Source organism: Rhinichthys klamathensis, unplaced genomic scaffold (assembly GCF_029890125.1).
Source record: "Rhinichthys klamathensis goyatoka isolate OS25496 unplaced genomic scaffold, OSU_Roscu_1.1 h1tg000661l_1, whole genome shotgun sequence".
In the NCBI taxonomy this organism is placed as follows: Eukaryota; Metazoa; Chordata; class Actinopteri; order Cypriniformes; family Leuciscidae; genus Rhinichthys; species Rhinichthys klamathensis.
Window position 1 is genome coordinate 648,057 of NW_026607103.1, and position 15,809 is coordinate 663,865.

At 34.2% G+C, this 15,809-nt stretch overlaps 1 long non-coding RNA gene across 1 annotated transcript; it reads left to right on the top strand.

The window, feature by feature from the left end:
• Positions 1–9,582: 9,582 nt before the first annotated feature.
• LOC130076552 (uncharacterized) lies at positions 9,583–14,165 on the top strand. Its single transcript, XR_008805662.1, has 2 exons — positions 9,583–9,702; positions 14,071–14,165. It is a non-coding gene; the product is annotated as an uncharacterized LOC130076552 (long non-coding RNA).
• Positions 14,166–15,809: the final 1,644 nt, after the last annotated feature.

Sequence of the window (15,809 nt, forward strand, 5' to 3'; positions counted from 1 at the left end):
TAGTGCCGTGAGCAGTCCCCATTGCGACCTCCAGAAATGAACATCTTGACTATCTGAATGGCATTCTTGCAAAAAACAAAAATCTGTATTAAAGCGCTTCAAATACAAAAAAATGGCTTTCCTCTAAACAATGTTACGTAACCCTCTACAATTAAGAGAAACAATGGACCAAAAATGTATAGAAAATACAAAGTTAAATCCAGAAGATTCCTATAGAAAATTATAGCAAATCTTAAACGGTTACAACACCTGTCATGATTCTGCCTTAGTATCCTTGATTTTCCTAGTTGTGAGGCAGGATCATGACAGAATCATGTTTTACAAGCATGGCCGATTGTTTGGCCATGTGCTTGTGGTGTCTCGTTACGTTACCCTTGTTATCCTCGTCTTGTGATTATTGTCTAGTCAGTTTCACCTGTCCTCGTCATTAGTGTTCCCTATTTAATCCTCTTGTATCTGCTGTCTTTTGTCGGTTCATTGTGATTGTTACCTGAGTGTTAATCCTTGTCAGAGTCTGTGAGTATCTTGTCAAGAGTTTTAGTCCTGTTGCGCTATTGCCTGTAAAGGTTATTTGTGTCCCTATAGTTATCTGTCTCAGTCTAGTTAGTCTTCATAGTCCTGTCTTGTTTTGCCCCCTCGTGGGCTTTGTTTTCCCGGTTATTTGTTTAATAAATCGTGTTGCCTTGACTACTGTCTGCTATTGGGTTCATCCTTCCTCACCCACATAACAACACCGGGATGAGAACAGCAATCCCTTTTTAATGCAAAGAATTCTTTTTTTCCCTTATTTTTTTTCTCTCTCTCTTCTCTTCTGCTTTTTAAGTATATTGCTGCTTTTATAAATGTATAAATCAGAACAGTCTCAGTCTTATTCAAGTCTTTAAACATAAGGAGAAGAGTATCTTCTTTTGTAAAGCAGAGACATTATTTTTTTGTTTTTTTTTATAAAATTACAAAACAGTCTCAGTCTCACTCGAGACTTTAAACAAAAAAAGAAGGAAAGTACCTTTGCACTGAAAGAGGCAGTAGACATATTTTCTTCCAGTTTTATTCACCAATAGGGCATCCCTCGTAGTTTAAGTGGGTGGATGAATCTCAACGCCGTCTACAAAAGCACGGCCACCAACGAAGAAAGCTTTCTTTTCTTTACGTGCTTTTTCGACAGCAGGCCATAATTTCAGCCTCATTTCTCTGTCGGCAGGGGACAAGTCCTCCGAGATCCTCAGGTGGTTGTTCTTCAGAAAGTCTGCATCTTTGGCAGCACGCCAGACAGCATCCCTGAAAACACGTGATGTGAACTGAAATATGATTGCTCTAGGAGTGCTGCTTCCAGGTTTGAAACGACCGAGGCGATGTGCAACATCCACGACGTCAGGCAGTCTATCTTTATGCTGTGGCAAGAGACACTGACATATTTTGATGACCTCGTGACGAACATCTTCTCCATTTTTCTCTTGAATCCCCTGAATTCTTAAATTCCATCTGCGGGAATAGCCCTCCAACAACGTTAGACGTCTTTCATGCTCCTCGGCACACTTTTCAGCTTGTTTCAGTCGAGGTTTCATGGCATTGACGTCTGCGCAGATAAACTCAATCGTGTCCTTTAACTCGGAGATTTGTTTTGTGTTGACACAGACTTCTGTTTTCATTTCATTTATTACCTGTGAATTTCTTTCCACCAACTTCTCTAGAGTATCCGATCTATCCTGCACCAGCCGAGAAAGGTCCGAGATCTGCGATAGGATGACCGATGTAGGCTATCTGTATCCACAATTCGGCGTTGTTTTGGGGTTGGCGATTTACAGGGAGTTTCGGGGAGACACGGAAATTCCTCCTCTACCAGCATCAATTCTTCTGGAGCATTACCCTGTTTATGATAGTCGTGCAAGTTGTTTGCAATCAAGTCGCTAGAAGAGACTTTACCAGAACTTTCAGTCGCCTGCAAACTGTTGCTGTTTTTACTAGCCAAGTTAGCATGTACAGTTGGTTCGGATTTTCCAGCCTTCTTTCCAGAACTTTTCCTTTTTTCTGAGCCACCCATTTCGGCCTTTGGTGAATCACTGTAATATTAATTTGAGTTAAATTACAAAATTGTCTTTGCAATACCGTTACGAAGGTCTGTGTAAGTGATTAGGATTGCGAGCTCATCGAAACGCGTGCGTTCAAGGAGCCATCTTGAAAAAGTCTCCGGCTGTCTGCTTTGCGAGTGGCAAAACGCATTTTCCAGCTGCACAGCTAGCGCGGTGAGTATCTGGCTCACTCATTGGCTGTGCTGCGGCAATATGGCGTTATTTATATGTGCCTCATTCCTGAGCGAGTAATTGTAAGTTTTGAGCACAGAGAACAATATTTTGCAAGCACATTGCATTATATTTTGAACAGAAATAAACAATCGCAAAAAAAAAATGGTTTGAGCAAAGAAAAAACGATTCCGTGCTCAATAAATGTATTTGCTATTATCCATATTAACGTGCAATAATAACCCCTCTCACGCAGTTTACTCAGGTGCTCTCTCACAAACTTATTCTCTGCGCTCCTGTCAAGTCCCTCTCTCTCTCTCAACCTCTTAAAGGATAATTCCGGTATTTAACACTTTGAGTCTATTTTTTAGTTTGTTTTGGGTGAACTAGAGTGGTGGACTTAGAAATTTTGACGATGGGTCCTGTCTCGACTTTTTGAATATTTTAGAATCGCCTCTGAGCGCTTCAGAGTGGCTGTCGACCGGCATGCTCAAACATGTCCTTAAAACAACCCTTAACGTTCGTTTTCAAAACTGTGCAACTCACCGAGTGGTTAGTGGTGTTAACGTAACCGACGTTTAAGGGTACCCTAAAAAGGCGGATATTGACGTATGGTCAAAAGACGCGCTCAACTCTTGACGCACGCGCGCGCTCAACTCTTGACGCACGCGCGCGCTCAACTTGCAACAGCGTTATAAGTGTGCCACAATCAACCAATCGGAAAATTAAAGGTCAATTGTGATTGGCTGTTGGTCTCCAATCACCACGCAGCACAAAGAAGACGAAAAAGGAATTTTATGGATAGATGTCTTTAGTATGGAATGCCAAAGCTGACTTAATAAAAAATAAATACATAAATAAATATACAAAGAAATGTAAAAAAAAGCAAAAATACATAAATAAATACATAAATAAATATACAAAGTGTTGTATTTTTATACCGCTGTAATCCCTATAACTTCTTCCCATAAAGATATATACATGAATAGTATATATTCATATATATATAGCCCATTTTCTATGACAGGAGTGGCTTTTCAGAATGACTCCTCCTCCTCTTCAACTGCGAGCTCTGCAATGTCACAAGTTTTTCTAGGACAGCTAGTTGGTCATTTTTCTCCTTTCTCGAGCATATTCTTCTCCCTAGTTAACACAGTCTCATCCCAAGAAGTCATATAACTGACGTCTTTTGACCATACGTTAATATCCGCCTTTTTAGGGTACCCTTAAACGTTGGCATATGACGATCCTGGGATGTCATACAACTGACGCTTTACCTTTAACGTCAGTTAGGTGACGGGGTAGGTTTAGGTCTGGGGTAGAGTTAGGATCCGATAACGTAATCTAACCGACGTTTAAGGGTACCCTAAAAAGGCGGATATTGACGTATGGTCAAAAGACGTCCCAAGACGTCAGTTATATGACGTCATTGCATGAACATTTCACTATAATTAGGAGTAACATTATACCTAATATTACTGCTGCACCATATAGAGCATACCAACCTAGTCTGATCAAGAAACTTATTAGCCATTCCCATACATCCTGTGTTACGAACTTGACTACGGCTGTCGTGGCATTGACTACTCCCTGGACCCCTGTTTCAAAGAATAATTTGGGTTCATCAAACCATCTCGGGAAGCTATCTGCCCCGATGATTTGGATGCTGCGGTTGCACATACACTCTTAAAAAAAAAGGGTTCCTCGGGGTTCTATATAGAACCCTGGGGTTCCATACTTGGCCAATAGAACCCTTTACCGACAAAATGGTTCTATGTAGAACCCTTGGAGAGCAAAGAACCTTTTTTTATTAAAATGGTTCTATGATTCATGTTTTATGACTGAAGTGTAAACTAAAGATTCACGTTACACAATAATTATACACAACACATTCACAAAGCTTTTTGAGTCAAGAAGACCCATGAGAATGACTGTAGTTAATATCTAGTCAATGTATGATTTGAGATTTCTTTATGCACGTTTGTACATTAGCATGAAACTTATATTTCCTAATACATTATAGTTTGCCTTTTTGACCAATCATTTTGTAATAAAACATTATAGGCCTAATAATAAACTAACAAAGTGTTTTCTTTATTTTGTGTACCATATAGTTATGGGTTTAATCTATCGAAGGGAACATTAAAAATAATAATCGTAAAAATGCCCATGGTGGCGTATATGCGTTGCATCATCCTTGAATTTCTATTGGTGGATTGGCGAAGATGAACCTACAAGTGACAGTTAATTTTTCAAACTGAGGAGTCCGCCATTTCTGCCCGTTCATACCCTCAGGTAAGTTAAGTTTTTACATTTTTGAAATCATTTTACTGAAATATTTAGTATTGCAGTTAATATTTCTATTGGTTAGAGTATAGTCCTTGTGTTAAATACTGATACTAGAAGCAAAATGGATTATATTTAGCAGCTAACGTTACCTCAGTTAAAAACACTGCTGTGTAACTTAGCACCGATGGGCTTCGTCAGCCGTCGGTTCAGAAAGCCCTGTTAAATTGATTTTGCTCCGGTTTTTAAAGTAATTAAGTTACAGTCTCCCTTTATTTGCTTGTTATAACGTTAGTTAATGAAATGGTCAATAACAATAAGACAGCTGTGTTATAAGGAGACGAGCTTCGAGACAGAAGCGTGAATTTTAATTTCAATGAAGCGCACGCTCGTTTTTCTTTAATGGTAAGTTAACGATAGGCGCCGATTGAAATAACGTTAAAAGCGAACCGGGTGCAAGACGGAGGTGTATGATATGTTAATGTTTGTCGCAGTTTCACACATCCAAACGTTACTAAGTTTGCGTTGAGTATTTTTCCCAGGCCTATATTAACAGGTGTAGCAGCTAGCTGCTAGACGTTCTTAACTGTTAACTTTGGCCCGCGAGGTCCACTTTCGTGCAGTTTTTAGCTCCAACCCAGATCAGACTGTTACTTTTCAGTAATCCCGAAGATCTTGACTAACGTTAGCTTGTTCAGGTGTGTTTTATCAGGGTTGGAGCTAAACTCAGCAGGTGAGTGGACACTGCTAACGTTACAAATGAGAACTTCCGGCCGGTCTCCATTAAAACTGCACGGTTGCAGTCAGTGCAGCGTTCGTATCCGCACATACTCTTATGTTCATTGTTTACCGTGATGCATGCGCTGGATTAAAGTGGTGATAGCACGTGGTTAAATGTGTAGGTGTGTTTAATGCATAGTTGGTTTGTGAAGTGTTATTTATGCTCTGTTTTCTTTTCCCCCCAGGTAACGATGGTTGACAAAAAGAACTTAAGTCAAAAAAGTAAGTCTGTGTTGTTAAATATTAAACATTGTTGCTAAATAAACAAACTTGTGCTAAGCAAGCTTAAAATCCTTATCTCAATCTTAATTTATATTTTTTCTTTTTCTTCAAACAGCCTGGAAACTGAAGTGCCTCAAATATCTTGTACTCAGTAAGTAACATTGTTTAAACTGTTTAAGCAGACTGTATTGTGGCAAGTAAAATGAATATCCTGTATAAAAAGACTTCATCATTGTATTCATGTTTACAAACAAGAACCCTGTGAGGATGAGGGCTCATTTGTTGCCAAACCTTGGCCAGCAGTGGGACTCAACGCATGTAAGAATTTTGATTACCACGCCCAGTATTTTTCTTATTGAACATTATCAGAAATGCTTCACTATATGGTAGTCAATTGCAACCTCCAGTTCATGCTGACTTTAAGGAACTTGTTTGGCTGAAAGTGTGTAATTTGGATATAAGCACCTGAAGTAAACAAATGTTTTGTATTTTTTAAAGATGCTGCATGAAATGACGATGAGGTTTGGAACAGACTTGGCGAAGAACATGGAAACATCTCTAAATGAAATGGTGCCCAAACATCATCAGGAGTGCAAAAGAAGGAAGTAAAAAAAGAAGGAAGGAAGAGGAAACCACAGAAGGTAACCACCATTTTCCCCATCCAACCTATCTATTCCATGCCCAGTGTAACGTTGCATTGTCAATGTAAAGGTTAAATTGAATGAGTGAAAACATGTATTAAAATAATGAAAGTATTAAAGGAATAGTTTACCCAAAAATGAAAATTGTCATAATTTATTCACCTCTTGTCATTTCAAATCTTTATGACTTTCTTCTTCAGAACACAAAAGATATTTTGAAGAAGGATGGTAACCGAACAATGGCGGTGCCCATTGACCTGCTGCATTAGTTTTGTGTCCATATAATTGAAGTGAATGGGTACCAGCATTGTTCGGTTACCAACATTCTCCAAAATATATTTTTTTGTGTTATGCTGAAGTAGGAAAGCCATATAAGTTTAAAATGACAAGAGTGAGTGAATGATGACAGAATTTTTATTTTTGGGTGACTATGCCTTTAATTGATTTCTGTACCTAATGGACAATAATTTGTATCTGTTTGTAGGTCTCTTTAGGAATGCTGCACTCATTTTATTGCCAGCACTATTTAAAGAAAACGCCACCTTCCTCTACTGTGTAGATAGTGTAAGTATAAAGTCTTCTGTATTTTCATTAACATTTGATGCACTTGACTTGAATTAGTCAGTAGGACTGGGCGATAAATCGATTTTATCGATTAACTCGAATGTGTAGTTTACGTCGACTTCGCATCGATCATAAAATAAATACAACTCCAGGGGTTAATACTTGTCTTCTAAAGCACAATGTTACATACAAATGGTACGTTAGTGAGATAAAAAAAAAGATTAAATTTGCCAAGATAGGTTGCTATAATTAGACTATGTATAGATAAGAGAATAACATCCAATGGGGTGGCACATCAGCTCCACATCAATAATTATGAGTCTTGTTGGTTCTTGCGTGTCACGTGCCTAGCTGTCATATCCGTGTTGTCATGAACGATTCAGTCGCAAGAATGAAAGAACCAATGAAATTCAAAGTAATCAAACTGGAGCTGACGTGGTAGCATGTTGAATGTTCATCAGTAATGTTGACATTCAAACACATTACAAAGCTTGGAAGAGCTAGGATATTATTAAATATATCTCAGATTTGGTTTAAGTGAAGAAATAGTCATACACATAGGTTGGCTTGTTGGTAAATTATGGGGTAATTTTTGGTCTATTTGATGACTTCTGTTAATTGGTGAAAAACACTCAAAAGGTGAAATGTTTGTTTTACAGGAAACCAAAGGTCCTACACCAACCAGTGTTTAACGGCTCTCCTGATCTCCTCAAGACTGAGAGTGTCAGCATTATAATGGAGGCAGACATGACAAAGACTGTGGAATGCCTGTTTGCAGTCGCACAATGACTTTTATTCAAAAATATATGCATAAACTTAAACAAGAGCATGACACAAGAACACCAATACCTGTACTAAAAATGTACTGTCAACTTGTGTAAGTTGTAGTGCTATTTATTAGATGTTTTAATTGTTCATGTATTGTTTTTTTATCTGCTTTGTCAAATATCAAAAATATATTGTATGGTTTTTCCTCATTTCAGAGATGCATGTAAAAGTTAAGTACTGTATATGTACATACAGTACATAAACAAGCTTATGTATGCTTATTGCTAAGTGAAAATGCTTAAATTAAATAATTCAAACTAAATGGTTGAATGTAATTTAACATCTTAAATGTAAAAAAAAGTTTTGCTGTATAACACAGTATACGGATGTGCAATTTTAAGTATGACACTAATATGTTTGTATAATCAATTGAATAAATTTAAACTTTTGGAATTTTCTGGATTGGTTATTTTTGTATTCATATAATTAACTGGTTTAATAATATAGAACCCTTAAATGGTTCTAAATAGAACCATCTAACTTGGATTTAAAGAACCATTGGGGGTTCTTTTTATGGAACCTATTAAAATGGTTCTATATAGAACCATTTTGGAGTTCCATATATGAAGCGGGTGATAGAACCATTTCTGGTTCTAAGTAGAACCATTTCTTTTAAGAGTGTAGTTTCTCTCATCCATTCCATTCCTAAATAGTGCGTTTTGTCTATCACTTTCTTGTTTGGTGTGACTAACTTGGTGATAACAATGTACCGTTACTTTCTGGATGAGATCAGCTATTTTCTCCCATTGTTCTCTGTGGCATAGGTTTATTACGGGCATTGTGGAAACCGTTGGCTTTCCATATCTCTAATTCCTTGTTCAAACCATCTGCTACATATTCTGAGTCACATGTCAGCACAATTTCCTGATGTCCTAATTCAACAGCTTTTTCCAGGGCTTTTTATTTTTATTTAACCTTTATTTAACCAGGAAGTCCCTTGAGACTGAAGTCTCTTTTCCGAGGGAGACCTGGCCAAGACGGCACACCAGTTACAATTTAAATACAAATACAACATAATCAAAAACAAACAAACATCACACATAAAAAAAAAAAAAAAAAGAACAGGTCACATATGGCAGTTACATTTTTGAGTTATATGGCATTTTAACATGGCCTTAAATTTGTTTAATGGGACTAGATCATTTAGATGTAGCAAATCTTGCAAATTATTCCAGGACCATGGTGCAAAGTAAGAGAAGGCTTTTTTTCCCAGCTCAGTAAAAACCCTTGGAACCTGGTAAGAGAGCCATCTGGTGGAACGGAGATGAAAACTGCTGGAATTCTTTTTAAGGAGATTACATAAATATGCCGGCAATTTACCCAACACGGCTTTCTATAGAAAAATATGCAAATGAAGTTGTCTACGTAGACTTAGTGACGTCCAGCCTGCCAGTTCATACAGCGTACAATGAGGAGTACGGTAACCAGAGTTAGTTAAAAAGCGTAAAGCACTAAGAAAGAAGAAAGAAAGAAAGAAAGAAAGAAAGAAAGAAAGAAAGAAAGAAAGAAAGAAAGAAGAAAGATTAGTTAGAAAGAAAGAAGAAAGATTAGCTAGAAAGAAAGAAAGAAAGAAGAAAAATTAGTTAGAAAGAAAGAAAGAAAGATTAGTTAGAAAGAAAGAAAGAAAGAAAGAAAGAAGAAAGATTAGTTAGAAAGAAAGAAAGAAAGAAAGAAAGAAAGAAAGAAAGAAAGAAGAAAGATTAGTTAGAAAGAAAGAAAGAAAGAAAGAAAGAAAGAAAGAAGAAAGATTAGTTAGAAAGAAAGAAGAAAGATTAGCTAGAAAGAAAGAAAGAAAGACAGAAAGAAAGAAGAAAGATTAGTTAGAAAGAAAGAAAGAAAGATTAGTTAGAAAGAAAGAAAGAAAGAAAGAAAGAAAGAAAGAAAGAAGAAAGATTAGTTAGAAAGAAAGAAAGAAAGAAAGAAGATAGATTAGTTAGAAAGAAAGATAGATAGATTTGTTAGAATGAAAAAAAGATAGATTAGTGAGAAAGAAAGATAGATTAGTTAGAAAGAAAGATAGATTAGTTAGAAAGAAAGAAAGATTAGTTAGAAAGAAAGATAGATAGATTAGATAGAAAGAAAGAACGATAGATTAGTTAGAAAGAAAGATGGATAGATTAGTTAGAAAGAAAGATAGATTAGTAAGAAAGAAAGAAAGATTAGTTAGAAAGAAAGATAGATTAGTTAGAAAGAAAGAGATTAGTTAGAAAGAAAGAGATTAGTTAGAAATAAAAAAGAAAGATAAGTTAGAAAGAAAGATAGATTAGTTAGAAAGAAAGAAAGATTAGTTAGAAAGAAAGATAGATTAGTTAGAAAGAAAGATAGATTAGTTAGAAAGAAAGATAGATTAGTTAGAAAGAAAGAGATTAGTTAGAAATAAAAAAGAAAGATACGTTAGAAAGAAAGATAGATTAGTTAGAAAGAAAGAAAGAAAGATTAGTTAGAAAGAAAGAAAGATTAGTTAGAAAGAAAGATAGATTAGTTAGAAAGAAAGATAGATTAGTTAGAAAGAAAGATAGATTAGTTAGAAAGAAAGAGATTAGTTAGAAATAAAAAAGAAAGATAAGTTAGAAAGAAAGATAGATTAGTTAGAAAGAAAGAAAGAAAGAAAGAAAGATTAGTTAGAAAGAAAGAAAGATTAGTTAGAAAGAAAGATAGATTAGTTAGAAAGTTAGAAAGAAAGATAGATTAGTTAGAAGAAAGAAAGATTAGTTAGAAAGAAAGATAGATTAGTTACAAAGAAAGAAAGATTAGTTAGAAAGAAAGATAGATTAGTTAGAAAGAAAGAAAGATTAGTTAGAATGTTAGAAAGAAAGATAGATTAGTTAGAAGAAAGAAAGATTAGTTAGAAAGAAAGATAGATTAGTTAGAAAGAAAGATAGATTAGTTAGAAAGAAAGATAGATTAGTTAGAAAGAAAGATAGATTAGTTAGAAGAAAGAAAGGTTAGTTAGAAAGAAAGATAGATTAGTTAGAAAGAAAAAGATTAGTTAGAAGAAAGAAAGATTAGTTAGAAAGAAAGAAAGATTAGTTAGAAAGAATGAAAGATTAGTTAGAAGAAAGAAAGATTAGTTAGAAAGAAAGAAAGATTAGTTAGAAAGAATGAAAGATTAGTTAGAAAGAATGAAAGATTAGTTAAAAAGAGAGATAGATAGATAGATAGATAGATAGATAGATAGATAGATAGATAGATAGATAGATAGATAGATAGATAGATAGTTAGATAGATAGTTAGATAGATAAGTTCATTAGTACATATAGAATGGTAGTTTAATTGAGTCTAGGGCTTCAGGGAGTTTAGATTTGAGTTTGTGTTGTACACTAATGGGACTACTTTGCAATGAAAGTCAATGGGATTTTTATGATTTTTAATATTAATTTTTAAGAAATCTGAAAGTCAAATCAGTCTGAAAAGATATAGCAACTCGAGTCAGAACAGTCTGAAGGTCTGACCCGAGTTTGGAGTTTGTAGAGTTAAAACTCTAGGAGGAGTAGCAGTCAGAATTTTTTGGGTAAGAAAAATAAGAAGAAGAAGAAGAAGAAGAAGAAGAAGAAGAAGAAGAAGAAGAAGAAGAAGAAGAAGAAGAACTAGAAAAAAAGTTTGATGAGACAAACTTTAAGTTGGCTTGAGAAAGCCGGACCAGAGAGTTTGAAGAAGTTTAAAGTAGTTTGAAGTCGGATAGATTGATTAGTTAGAAAAGAAAAGAAAGATTAGTTAGATAGACAGAAGGATTGGTTTCACTGAAAGAAAGATTAGTTAGAAAGAAAGAAAGATTAGTTAGAAAGAAAGAAAGAAAGATTAGTTAGAAAGAAAGAAAGAAAGATTAGTTTAAAAAAGATATAAAGAAAGAAAGAAAGAAAGAAAGAAGAAATGTTAGTTAGAAAGAAAGAAAGAAAGAAAGAAAGAAGAAAGATTAGCTAGAAAGAAAGAAAGAAAGAAAGAAAGAAAGATTAGTTAGAAAGAAAGAAAGAAAGAAAGAAGAAAGATTAGAAAGAAAAAAAGAAAGAAAGAAAGAAAGAAAGAAAGAAAGAAAGAAAGAAAGAAAGAAGAAAGATTAGTTAAAAAGAAAGAAAGATTAGTTAGAAAGAAAGAAAGAAAGAAAGAAAGAAAGAAGAAAGATTAGTTAGAAAGAAAGAAAGAAAGAAAGAAAGAAAGAAAGAAAGAAAGAAAGAAGAAAGATTAGTTAGAAAGAAAGAAAGAAAGAAGAAAGATTAGTTAGAAAGAAAGAAAGAAAGAAAGAAAGAAAAATGAATTTGAAAGAAAGAAAGAAAGAAAGAAAGAAAGAAAGAAAGAAAGAAAGAAGAAAGATTAGTTAGAAAGAAAGAAAGAAGAAAGATTAGCTAGAAAGAAAGAAAGATTAGTTAGAAAGAAAGAAAGAAGAAAGATTAGCTAGAAAGAAAGAAAGAAAGAAAGAAAGAAAGATTAGTTAGAAAGAAAGAAAGAAGAAAGATTAGCTAGAAAGAAAGAAAGAAAGAAAGAAAGATTAGTTAGAAAGAAAGAAAGAAAGAAAGATTAGTTAGAAAGAAAGAAAGAAAGAAAGAAGAAAGATTAGAAAGAAAGAAAGAAAGAAAGAAAGAAGAAAGATTAGTTAAAAAGAAAGAAAGAAAGATTAGTTAGAAAGAAAGAAAGAAAGAAAGAAAGAAAGAAGAAAGATTAGTTAGAAAGAAAGAAAGAAAGAAAGAAAGAAGAAAGATTAGTTAGAAAGAAAGAAAGAAAGAAAGAAAGAAAGAAAGAAAGAAAGAAAGAAAGAAAGAAAGAAGAAAGATTAGTTAGAAAGAAAGAAGAAAGATTAGCTAGAAAGAAAGAAAGAAAGACAGAAAGAAAGAAGAAAGATTAGTTAGAAAGAAAGAAAGAAAGAAAGAAAGAAAGAAGAAAGATTAGTTAGAAAGAAAGAAAGAAAGAAAGAAAGAAAGAAAGAAAGAAGAAAGATTAGTTAGAAAGAAAGAAAGAAAGAAAGAAAGAAAGAAGAAAGATTAGTTAGAAAGAAAGAAAGAAAGAAAGAAAGAAGAAAGATTAGCTAGAAAGAAAGAAAGAAAGAAAGAAAGACAGAAAGAAAGAAGAAAGATTAGTTAGAAAGAAAGAAAGAAAGAAAGATTAGTTAGAAAGAAAGAAAGAAAGAAAGAAGAAAGATTAGTTAGAAAGAAAGAAAGAAAGAAAGAAAGAAAGAAAGAAAGAAAGAAAGAAGAAAGATTAGTTAGAAAGAAAGAAAGAAGATTAGTTAAAAAGAAAGAAAGAAAGAAAGAAAGAAGAAATATTAGTTAGAAAGAAAGACGAAATATTAGTTAGAAAGAAAGAAAGAAAGAAGAAAGATTAGCTAGAAAGAAAGAAAGAAAGAAAGAAAGAAAGAAAGAAAGAAAGAAAGAAAGAAAGAAAGAAAGAAAGAAAGAAAGAAAGAAGAAAGATTAGTTAGAAAGAAAGAAAGAAAGAAAGAAGAAAGATTAGTTAGAAAGAAAGAAAGAAAGAAAGAAAGAAAGAAAGAAAGAAAGAAAAATTAATTAGAAAGAAAGAAAGAAAGAAAGAAAGAAAGAAAGAAAGAAAGAAAGAAGAAAGATTAGTTAGAAAGAAAGAAAGAAGAAAGATTAGCTAGAAAGAAAGAAAGATTAGTTAGAAAGAAAGAAAGAAGAAAGATTAGCTAGAAAGAAAGAAAGAAAGAAAGAAAGAAAGAAAGAAAGATTAGTTAGAAAGAAAGAAAGAAGAAAGATTAGCTAGAAAGAAAGAAAGAAAGAAAGAAAGATTAGTTAGAAAGAAAGAAAGAAGAAAGATTAGCTAGAAAGAAAGAAAGAAAGAAAGAAAGAAAGAAAGATTAGTTAGAAAGAAAGAAAGAAAGAAAAAAAGAAGAAAGATTAGTTAGAAAGAAAGAAAGAAAGAAAAAAAGAAGAAAGATTAGTTAGAAAGAAAGATTAGCTAAAAAAAGGAAGAAAGATTAGTTAGAAAGAGAGAAAGAAAGAAAGAAAGAAGAAAGATTAGTTAGAAAGAAAGAAAGAAGAAAGATTAGTTAGAAAGAAAGAAAGAAAGAAAGAAGAAAGATTAGTTAGAAAGAAAGAAAGAAAGAAAGAAAGAAGAAATATTAGTTAGAAAGAAAGAAAGAAAGAAAGAAAGAAAGAAAGAAAGAAAGAAAGAAGAAAGATTAGTTAGAAAGTAAGAAAGAAGAAAGATTAGAAAGAAAGAAAGAAGAAAGATTAGTTAGAAAGAAAGAAAGAAGAAAGATTAGTTAGAAAGAAAGAAAGAAAGAAAGAAAGAAAGAAAGAAGATAGATTAGTTAGAAAGAAAGAAAGATTAGTAAGAAAGAAAGATAGATTAGTTAGAAAGAAAGATAGATTAGTTAGAAAGAAATATTAGTTAGAAAGAAAGATAGATAGATTGGTTAGAAAGAAAGAAAGATTAGTTAGAAAAAAGAAAGATAGATTAGTTAGAAAGAAAGATAGATAGATTTGTTAGAATGAAAAAAAGATAGATTAGTGAGAAAGAAAGATAGATTAGTTAGAAAGATAGATTAGTTAGAAAGAAAGAAAGATTAGTTAGAAAGAAAGATAGATAGATTAGATAGAAAGAAAGAACGATAGATTAGTTAGAAAGAAAGATGGATAGATTAGTTAGAAAGAAAGATAGATTAGTTAGAAAGAAAGAAAGAAAGATTAGTTAGAAAGAAAAAAACAGATTAGTTAGAAAGAAAGATAGATTAGTTAGAAAGATAAAAGATAGATAGATTATTTAGAAAGAAAGAAGATAGATTAGTTAGAAAGAAAGAACCTGCAAGAGAGTCATTTCATCCTCAAGGGAAGCCTTTATCCGACACTCAAGGTGTGCAAGACGTAACAAAATACCTTATTCGCAGGGAAATGTTGAGTGCAGGTCTCCTGAAATTTGACGACCGCCCTGAGAATTACTGGGCATGGAAGGCATCATTCCAAAGTGCCATCCAAGATCTCAACCTTTCATCGAGGGAAGAACTGGATTTGATAACTAAATGGCTTGGTGAGGAGTCTGCAGAGCAGGCAAAGAGCATTCGCTCTGTACATGTGTTCAACCCAACAGCAGCACTCAACTTAGTCTGGCAAAGACTAGAAGAATGTTATGGGTCATCAGAAGCAGTAGAACATGCTCTGCTGAAAAAGGTTGAAGATTTCCCTAAACTCACCAACAGAGATAATGTCAGGCTAAGGGAGTTAGGTGACATTCTTCAGGAGATAGAGTGTGCAAAAGAGGGAGGATATTTACCTGGCCTGTCATATTTGGACACAGCTCGTGGAGTAAATCCCATCGTGGAGAAATTACCTTACAGCTTGCAAGAGAGATGGGTTGCCACAGGATCCAAATATAAGGATGACAATGGAGTCGCATTCCCACCTTTTCGTTTCTTCTCCAGCTTTGTAAGACAACAGGCACGAGTGAAAAACGACCCCAGTTTTGCCTTTACATCCTCCAGCACCCAGAGCTTGAAAACTGAGAAATACACAAGAAGTGGCAACAGAGCTTCTGTAACTGTGCACAAAACAGAAGTTCCACAAGATTCTATGACTATCCAGTGTAGCTCTGGTGAGAACATTATGGAAAGTCCTGATAAGTTATGTCCCATACATAAAAAGCCCCACCCACTAAAAAAATGCAGGAGCTTCAGAGCTAAACATATTGATGAAAGAAAATCATTTCTGAAAGAGAACCGTATTTGTTTCAGATGTTGTGGGTCAGTACAGCATATGGCAAAAGACTGCAGAGTGACACTTAAATGTCTAGAGTGTAACAGTGAGAAACACGTCTCAGCACTGCATCCTGGTCCTCCACCCACTACAACAGGGAGCCAAGAAGCTGACAAAGATGATGGCAGGGAGGTGAATGGAAATGCTTTGACACCAGTGACATCCAAATGCACAGAGATATGCGGCAATTCAGATGGTCTACATTCCTGCTCCAAAATCAGTCCAGTGATAGTGTATCCTGCTGGAAGAAGAGAGGAAGCAAAGAAAATGTATGCGGTGTTAGACGAACAGAGTAATAAGTCACTCGCTAAATCAGAATTCTTTAATCTTTTTAACATAACAACCACATCAGACCCATACACACTGAAAACTTGTTCAGGGGTAACCAAAGCAATGGGCAGAAGAGCTATAAACTTGATGATCGAATCCATGGATGGCAAAATACAACTATCACTACCAAGTTTAATTGAATGTGACATGATTCCTGATGACCGCACAGAGATCCCATCTCCTAAGGTGGCACGTTGTCATCCCCACCTGCAGCGAGTTGC